At 46.5% G+C, this 10,033-nt stretch overlaps 1 pseudogene; it reads left to right on the top strand.

Annotated features, from left to right (window-relative positions):
• The first annotated feature begins 4,813 nt into the window (after positions 1-4,813).
• LOC123442029 lies at positions 4,814-6,861 on the top strand (annotated as a pseudogene).
• Positions 6,862-10,033: the final 3,172 nt, after the last annotated feature.

Genomic DNA, 10,033 nt, shown 5'->3' with positions numbered 1-10,033 from the left:
CATCAAACGCCGCTACAACTCCATCCAGGACCATGTCCAGAGTGAAGCAATAGAGATTTGTAAAGTACACATGGATCTGAATGTTGCAGACCCATTGACTAAACCTCTTCCTCGAGAAAAACACGATCAACACCATAATGCTATGGGTGTTCGATACATCACAATGTAACTAGATTATTGACTCTAGTGCAAGTGGGAGACAGTTGGAAATATGCCCTAGAGGCAATAATAAAATGGTTATTATCATATTTCCTTGTTCATGATAATCGTCTATTGTTCATGCTATAATTGTATTAACATGAAACAGTAATACATGTGTTAATAAATAGATCACAATGTGTCCCTAGCAAGCCTCTAGTTGGCTAGCTTGTTGATAAATAGATGATCATGGTTTCCTGATCATGGGCATTAGATGTCATTGATAACGGGATCACATCATTGGGAGAATAATGTGATGGACAAGACCCAATCCTAAGCATAGTACTAGATCGTATTGTTCGTATGCTAAAGCTTTTCTAAATGTCAAGTGTCTTTTCCTTCGACCGTGAGATTGTGCAACTCCCGGATACCGTAGGAGTGCTTTGGGTGTATCAAACATCACAACGTAACTGGGTGACTATAAAGGTGCACTACGGGTACCTCCGAAAGTGTCTGTTGGGTTGGTACAAATCGAGATCGGGATTTGTCACTCCGCGCGACGGAGGGGTATCTCTGGGCCCACTCGGTAGAACATCATCATGAGCTCAATGTGGCTAAGGAGTTAGTCACACGATGACGTGCTACAGAACAAGTAAAGAGACTTACCGGTAACGAGATTGAACAAGGTACAGGTATACCGACGATCGAATCTCGGGCAAGTTCTATACCGACAGACAAAGGGAATTGTATACGGGATTGATTGAATCCTTGACATTGTGGTTCATCCGATGAGATCATCGTGGAGCAAGTGGGATCCACCATGGGTATCCAGACCCCGTTGATGGTTATTGGCTGGAGAGGTGTCTCGGTCATGTCTGCCTGTCTCCCGAACCCGTAGGGTCTACACACTTAAGGTTCGATGACCCTAGGGTTATAGGGAATTGTTATACGAGGTTATAGAAAGTTGTTCGGAGTCCCGGATGAGATCCCGGACGTCACGAGGAGCTCCGGAATGGTCCAGAGGTAAAGATTGATATATAGGATGGATGGTTTCGGACACCGGAAATGTTTCGGGCGTCACCCGTAATGTACCGGGACCACCAGGACCACCGGAAATGGTCCCGGGGGTCCACCGGGAGGGGCCACCAGCCCCAAGAGGTAGCATGGGCCAAAAGATGGAGGGCAACCAGCCCAAAGTGGGCTGGTCCGCCTCCCACAAGGAGGCCCAAGGCACAGGAGGTGGAGAGGGGGGGGGGAAACCCTAGGCGCTGGTGGACCTAAGGCCCACCTAGGGATGCGCCACCCCTCCCCCTGCCCTGGCCGCCGCACCTCCCATCTGGGGGGGCTGCCGCACCACCTAGGGTGGGAACCCTAGGGGTGGCACCCCCCCTTCCCCTCCTCCCATATATAGTGGGGGTTTTGGGGCTGTTTTGCACACAGTTTTCCATCTCCCTCGGCGCAGCCTTGCCCCCTTCATCCTCCTCTCCCACGGAGCTTGGCGAAGCTCTGTCGGGAGACCTCATCTCTCCATCGACACCACGATGTCGTGCTACCGGAGATCTTCCCAACCTCTCCCTTCTCCTTGCTGGATCAAGGTGCGGGAGACGTCACCGGGCTGCACGTGTGTTGAACGCGGAGGTGTCGTGGTTCGGCACTAGATCGGAATCACACCGCGATCTGAATCGCCGCGAGTACGATTCCATCAACCGCGTTCTAGCAATGCTTCCGCTTAGCGATCTTCAAAGGTATGAAGATGCTCTCACCCCTCTCTCATTGCTGGTCTGTCCATAGGAAGATCTAAATATGCGCAGGATTTTTTTTGAATTTATGCTACGTTACCCAACAGGTTGCAGGGCATTTTTCTGGGCCGGATCGGAAGCTGTTAGTGGCAGGAGGTGTGCTGTGTCGTGGCAAAGAGTATGTCGCCCCAAGCAGCTTGGAGGCCTTGGCCTGATGGATCTCAGCAAGCATGGTCTCGCACTAAGGCTTAGATGGGAGTGGCTTCGCAGATTGGTTGACCGTCGGCCTTGGCAAGGCTTGAACCTGGCACCTGACAAACATGTTCAGCGTGCGTTCAATAGCCTGGTGAAGTGGGAGCTTGGCGACGGTAAGAGGATCCTATTCTGGAAGGATAGATGGGTGCATGGTAGCATGATTGGGGAGATTGCACCTAGTCTGATTACCAAGGTAAAGACCAGGATCATTAACACAAGGCTGGTCAGCGAGGGGCTGCTTCAGCACGATTGGACTTATGACATTCTTGGGGATTTCTCGACGGAGGAGCTAGCTCAGTTTATCCACCTGTGGGAGGTTCTTATGCAGTTTGATCTGACCCCAGGAAGTGGAGACAAGGCATATTGGGCATGGCATGCCTCGGGGGTTTATACTGCTGCATGTGCCTACAGGATGTTTTGCATTGGTGGAGTCAGTTTTTCACCGGCAGCGGACATATGGAAGAATGGTGCCCCTAGCCTGCAAGATCTTTATGTGGCTGGTTGTCCAATATCGCGTGTGGACGTCGGATAGAAGACTCAGACATGGGCTACAAGAGGTGGCCTCTCCGTGTTATTTTTGTGAGCAGTATGAGGACACGGTGGATCACATCATGATCCAATGTGTGTTCACGAGACAGGTTTGGTTTCGATGCTTCAGCAAAGTCGACATCAACCAGAACCTGATCCCTTTGCACCACGATAGGCTGCAGCAATGGTGGATGAGCACACGCAAGCTGATCAGCAGACAAGACAAGAAGGGCTTTGATTCTCTCGTCATGCTGACTTGTTGGACGTTATGGAAGCAAAGGAATGCTAGAGTTTTTCAATCAGGGGCATGATATGACGAGTATGCTACGGTTGATCATATTATTCAGGAACTACACTTATGGGTGCTAGCCGGAGTGGCAGGAGTTCAACGCTTTTGTGAGTAGTCCGCACAGAATAGTGGAGTGGTAGGGTGGGATCACCGGGTTGTGGTGATCTACCAAGTAATCTCGTAAATATTTCTCTCTATCTTCTATAAAGCTAAGGTACGTCATTGGCGTACTCTCAAAAAAATAGATGTATTCATTTTCATCACATTTACAGAGTTCTTATGCTTGTTTGGCGTATTTGACAATTGCAAAATGAGGTAACTTATGATAAAGAGCTTGCTAGTACCGTTGCATATTTGGATAGTTGTATGAAGTCTTTTGGAGATGCTAGAAAAGTATATCACCGATGAAATCATTAAGGGTAAAATGCCGGTTGATGTTGACTAGTCCTCTCCGAATATTTGCCATCTCGGAATATTTTCACTCCTAGTCCTTGGTCGCCTCCAGCCAGTGACGATGTTGCTTTGTTAGTAGGTGGATCGTTCTTATTGGAGTCTTGCGCGACGACGACGGGTATGATTCTCTGACAACATGATGGATCAATCATTTTGCAGCATAGTTGTCGGGGATATTCCCCATGGTTATAACCCGTCTAAATGTTTGACCCAACCTACAGCTGATAGCTCTATGGGTCGCCCATTTTTCGGGTTAAGATAAAGATGATAAGGAAGATTCCAGGGCTTAGTGATGAGACCCGACAGGAGGCCGGCTTGACAAGGAGCCCAATATGCTAGCTTATACGGGCAGGCCCAAAGGCCTAGACTCGACCGAAGGCCGGATCATGGAGAGGCCTGGAGGGCGGCTCATAGAGAGGGCCCAAGAAGAGGAGGAATTCCCTTCAAGAGAAAGCGAGACCCAGATTAGGATTCAAGAGAAGTTAGTCCAAGTCCTAGTAGGGCTCTATGTAAGCCTACCCCTTCAACTTATATAAGGAGGGGCAGGGCACCCTAATAGGGACAAGACAAGTACGGACAAGACAAATCATTAGGGATACACAGATTAGAAACACTCGAGATTAGAGGTAGCGATTCCATGCCCAATGAAGCACAAGAAGGACGTAGGCTTTACCTCCATTGGAGGGGGCGGACCTGGGTAAACTCGCGTCTCTCGATTCCGAACAACCCCTCTCAAGTCATCACATTTTTGCAATGGCCTCACACTTAAGTTCTTTCACGGGAACATCTGGCGTGACAAAACCATGACAATATCAATTTCTCTTCACCTATAAAAATGCCATGGAAGTGGAGATAGATTCAATCATGCAAGGGATGGCACTTTCCATACAATAGTCCAATATTCAAGTCATTGACTCCACTCGGGCATTATCCGGCCTAATAAGGGATGCACTAGATCTCTTTGTAAATGGACAACTAGGGATCAAAATAGAGTTGTCGTGTGCTCGACAAATTTTGTCGTAGTGTATCACGACAAATAGTCAATTGGCCACGGAGATCAAGAACTACTTGATGCAGAGGAAGTTTAAACCGAGGAAGGTCCTGAGATCACATAACATGGTCTCACTAATCTCTACTATAAAAAACACGAAGAGGCAGATCCAACTCATCATCTTAGCCGTCTAATCAAAGAATCATCTCTACTATAAAAAAACACGAAGAGGCAGATTCAACTCATCATCTTAACCGTCTAATTAAACAATCAATGGTTAAAAATCTTCGTTAACGAAATCCTTCGTTAGCACCACGACGAAAACCTCTAGCACGTTCTCTTCGCGGCCTAAACCGCTCAACCCCGCCTCCCCGCACCCTCCGGCTCGGCCGCCCGCTCAGCCTCGCCCGCTGACTCCCCATGCTCGCCCCGCCCACCGCCGCCCCCAGCTCGCCCCGCCCGCCGCCGCCCCCAGGCAGCCCGTCCTCCGACAGCTCGCGGCATGCCTCCTCGCCCTGGCTGCCTGCGCCGCCGCCGGCAAGCTCCTCTCTGCGCCGCTCTCGCCGGCAGTACATGGAGAGGCTAAGGCGGGCGAGAGGTGAGGCGGCGGCGCGCCACATCATCGCCGGCGCCCTCTACATCTTCAGCATCGGCGCGAGCGACTTCCTGCAGAACTACCTGGTGTTCCCGGTCAGGGGCTACAGCTTCACCCCGCCGGAGTACGAGGCGTACCTCGTGGGCGCCGCGGAGGCGGCCGTGCACGCGGTGCACGGGCTCGGCGCGCGCGCGGTCACCTTCGCCGGCCTGCCGCCGCTGGGGTGCCTGCCGCTGGAGAGGGCCGTCAACCTCCAGAGCCCCGGGGACTGCAACGGCATGTACAACATGGCGGCCGTGAGCTTCAACCGCAGGCTCGAGGGGATGCTGGGCAGGCTCGGCCGGGAGCTGCCGGGGGCGCGGGTGGCGTACGTTGACCAGTACGGCCTCCTGTCAGCCATGATCGCCAGGCCGTGGGAATACGGCTTTGAGAACTCGGCCTAGGGATGCTGTGGCAGTGGCACGGGGTATGTGGAGACGGGGGCGCTGTGGAGTTTGGACAGTGCGCTGACGTGCGACGACGCCGGCAAATACGTCTTCTTCGACGCCGTCCATCCGTCGGAGAGGGCGTACAGGATGATAGGCTTTTACTGGAATCACCTTACAGGCTTTTGTCACTGTACTAAAATCACTTGAACTTTACTGTATAGTACATTGAGACCAGGTCTACTGAGTTGAGACCAGGTCTACTACTCAGTGATTCTTATACCGACACTTATACATACAATTACAGCTCACTTGTTTTCTTGGTGATCTCGGTCTTGGCATCCACGAAGCACACTCATTTTCAACAATCGATGGCTACTCAGTGGATGTATTCGTTGTCACTGGTTTGCCTCTTGTGGTATGCATTAGCTAACCGATTCTAGCATATTAGAGTGTGCCCTTTTCCTTACTACTATTTCAACAATTTTTATGGTGATATATTCTCTATTAGTGCTATTCATAGGGTACTAAACAGCTGCAAGTAAAGATAATGGAGAAATTTCGAAGTGTTGAGGTATAGGCTTTAGTCTGCCCTTCTTGTGTGAAGTTTAATGCCTCTATCTAACTGAATAATAAGCACTCTACTGTTTGGTTTCAGTAAATTTGCTAACTTTACCTGAATAATATAAAATGCAATCTCTTAAGAGTTCTCTTTTGATGATGCAAAAGAAATGTTTGTGCAAACATGCATTGTGGTTTTGTCAGATAATAACAAGCGTATGTTACGTAATACTACTACTAAATTGGGTTGTGGGCTGGCACAAGCTTGTACAGTATCAAGCGCATCATTACCTGCATCGAAAGGTCTGCAAGGTGGAGAGAGTAGGCCCACATCTACCAGTGTGGAAATACCATCGGATGGAGCAGATGTTTGGGAAATAGACCTGAAGTTGCTCAAGTTTAGGAACAAGGTTGCATCTGGATCAAACAGTGACCTGTAAGTTCCTGTTTGTTTAGTGAAAACAGTTGAAACTTGCAAAACCTAGCAAAATTGTTATTTTATTCTTTGGTTTCTTAGGTACCGCGGATCATACTGCATCCATGATATGGACATTAAAGTAGTGAGACATGAACGCATCGGTGCATATATGTACCGGGATTTTGCGCAGGAAGTGTACATTATGAGGTTAGCTAGAATTTTAGTCTCCATATACACGCTCCATCTCTTGTTTGTTTTGCCAGTATTCAAATGCCTGACTGGGTTATTGTCAATTATTACTTATGTCCATATAGAGTTATAGACTTACTGCTCAATCCATGCTCGCAAAAAGGTTTGTCACAGGAATGTTGTGCATTTTATCGATGCATGTACAAGACAGCCCAACTTATATACTATAACAGGTAGATTACAATGGGGTTAATGTTTATAGTTGCTATCATGCAGATAATGTTAATTGTTTTCGTCATCTTTCCCCCTTTTGGTATTATTTTAGATTTCATGTCGCGGGGGGGGGGGGGGGGGGGGGGAGCGTACACGGTTAGAGTGGCAACAGACATCTCTAAAGGGATGAGCTACCTGCATCAGAACAACATAATTCACCGATATCTCAAGACTGCAAATCTTCTCATGGTTGAAAACAAGGTTGGTGTGTGTTATAAATCATACGATGCATTTTATCAGATACTTTCCCTATTGATATTTTCACTTGTTGCTAAAACTCTATAATTAAAAAGAGCATCCTTTTCAGGTTGTAAAGGTTGCGGATTTCGATGTCGCACGTGTGAAAGATACTTCTGGAGTGATGACTACGGAGACTGGAACTTACGTTGGATGGCGCCTGAGGTGTGCCATCGTGTTTATACATGTCATAAGAAAACAGTAAAAAATATCGTCTATTCTAACATGTGTGTACTATCTAACTTCAGGTCATAGAGCATAAGCCGTACGATCTTCCGATCTGCCATCATTGATCCCAAGTCGGAACCGCTCACCGATCCGCCATCGTTGATCCTAAGTCGGCAACCGCTCACTGATCCGCCGTCATTGATCCCAAGTCGGCAACCGCTCATCGATCCGCCATTGTTGATCCCAAGACGGCAACCGCTCACCGATCCGCCATCGTTGATCCCAAGTTGGCAACCGCTCACCGATCCTCCACTCCGTCGTCTCGCCGGTGAGGCCCTCACCACCTAGCCGCCGATGCAAGTTACTGATACAGAATGGAGCCCGGGCACCAATATATCCACATCTTTGGTCGGTGATAAATGCAGCAAGTCTATACATCGCTTTGTTTCTCTGATCTATTCTTCCTACCTAACATACACAGTTCTGCATGTTAACATGTCCGTCTGATGATTTCTTGTTGTAGTAGTTGATGATTTTGGATCTGAGTTATTGAGGGAAGAGCAGGAGGGAATTGATAAGGCAAGATCTCCCCTGCTAATTTCGATTTTTGTTGTTGCATGATGCATTAGCTAAATGATAAAAAGTGAATGGTGTACGTGACTGATAAAAGGATTGTTTTGCCTCACAAATCAAGGAATTTTTACCAGTCCATGCATCATGATCCAATGTTTGCATTTTACTTACATATGCTCTAGAAATTGTAGACAGTATGCATCATGGGGTTATCGTGCTGATGTTATTAATGGGGTCCAAAAATATCTTTACATAATCAAATAAGTAATGAAATATATAAATAATTTTAAAATTTGGCTGTGCAACATGAAGAATTATGGAAAGAGTATTTCAGGTTTTCTGGTTATGTGTGTCCAGTTCCGAAGGCAAAGGTATAACAACCGTATGTTTTCAGATTTTCCGAATGAATTGACACTATCGCCGGAGCCTTTTCAATGAAATGTAGCCCTCTTCATTTATCTTGACCATTAAAAGTTGAGTTCTCCTTCTCGTGAACTATTGGTGTCTCCTATTTACGGTTGTCCTATTATTCAAATTGTTCACCACGATGTCCTATATTCCAATGCATGCATGTTTTCCATTCGGAGAATAAGTTTCTAGATACCACAATAAGAATACTAATTTTCATGTTCTCTACTTTTTATTGCCATTTTCTGTTGTGCAATATGAGTTGATATGAATCAAATAGCACAAGTATTATTGTTGACTAATTCTTCAAGTATTGCCCTTCCAAGCAGCCCTTGAACAACGAACATGGAAATTTTGGGTTTCACTGCCTACGAGGACGTGGGAGCCACCAACACTGTTTGCTTCCTTCCACAACTCAAGGTCCTAGGTATCTGTTCTCGCTCCCTATAAGTTTTTGTTCACACATCATGATTACGTTTCCAGTAAGATTCAGAAAAAATATTATCGTTTGCAAAGATTATCATTTGCCCAACTTAGCTAGCAACATCTTATATTTCACTCCTAATTCAATGGGCAAGACACATCACAATAATTCATACAAGAAATAGCGAAGGATCTGGAAGAAATAGTGTTCCTAGCTAAGCTGTGCACTTTCTTGTATTGATTTCTAAAAATTACGTTTCAAGATAGCATCATTCGTGTGTCCCTTCTCGAGAATGGGACCGATAGTGGGTCTCAATAGCCATTTGTGTGGATTCATACTTGAGTCTCGAGAGTTAATTTCTTTAATACTAGAAGCATAATCTGATGAGATGAGGCAACCATGTATTTGCTAGCATCATGACTTTAGCCTACCGGTAGCATTATGCGATGAAATGAGGAGGCGGCCATGTATTTTCCAGTATGATGACTTGAGCCGCAACATCTGTATTGAGTAGCCGAAGAAGTAACCGCACACAATTCTATTGTAGATTAGTGTTGGCCTGCTTCAGACTGAATATAAACTAAGGCGTGTAGAGAGGGATTGGTCATAATCAGCATCTGTATACATCGTGATTGTAGTCCCCTATCGAGTCATACGAGAGGGGTATGCTATTTTAGAAGAGGGCAAAATAAAGCATGTAGACTAATGAATGTCAATTTAGACCATCGTTTTGCAATTGCTACTTTTGGTTCGAAAGGTCTAACAAGATAAATAGATTGTTTATATGACCTTGTTGTTATAACTTTACTTTGCAAATTTTATCACACTAGCAATGTTGCGTGCAGAGTTATTTGGTTTCAGCAAACTTGATCATGTGTACATTGTTGTGTATATAAGATGGAATATATCAGGCTTCAGTTGCTATAAGAAAAACTCGAGCTCTATTTCCACTGGCAAGTAAATGCAACCTGACTAAAGAACGCAAGCTCTTTCCTCAAGCTATATATTAGGTTGCATATATAGACCAAAGTGAGGTCCTTATCGTGGTTGGTTTGGGACGGCCACATCCTCATGGACGATAAGTAGTTGCGCTAGAGATGGGCATGCAGTGAGATTTGCCCAACGTGTGGCTCTTGCAAAGAGAAAGCCAGCTTTGCGAGGCAGGTATTGCCAGCAGTGGCCTTTTGGTCGTGATACGAGGTGTTGTCTCCCCCTGTTCCTAGAACATCGCTCCGATCTACGGCTGATGGATGGCAATCAGGTTTCAAAGGAGAAAAAGCATTTTCATGGGGTCACCTGATACTGTGTTTGGCAAATTTAGAATAGTCAGATTTTTTAGCACGATTAAAAGGGAGTCAATGACACCATA

The sequence above is a fragment of the Hordeum vulgare genome, chromosome 3H (genome assembly GCF_904849725.1).
Source record: "Hordeum vulgare subsp. vulgare chromosome 3H, MorexV3_pseudomolecules_assembly, whole genome shotgun sequence".
Classification (NCBI taxonomy): Eukaryota; Viridiplantae; Streptophyta; class Magnoliopsida; order Poales; family Poaceae; genus Hordeum; species Hordeum vulgare.
This window is presented reverse-complemented; position numbering and strand designations above follow the sequence as displayed.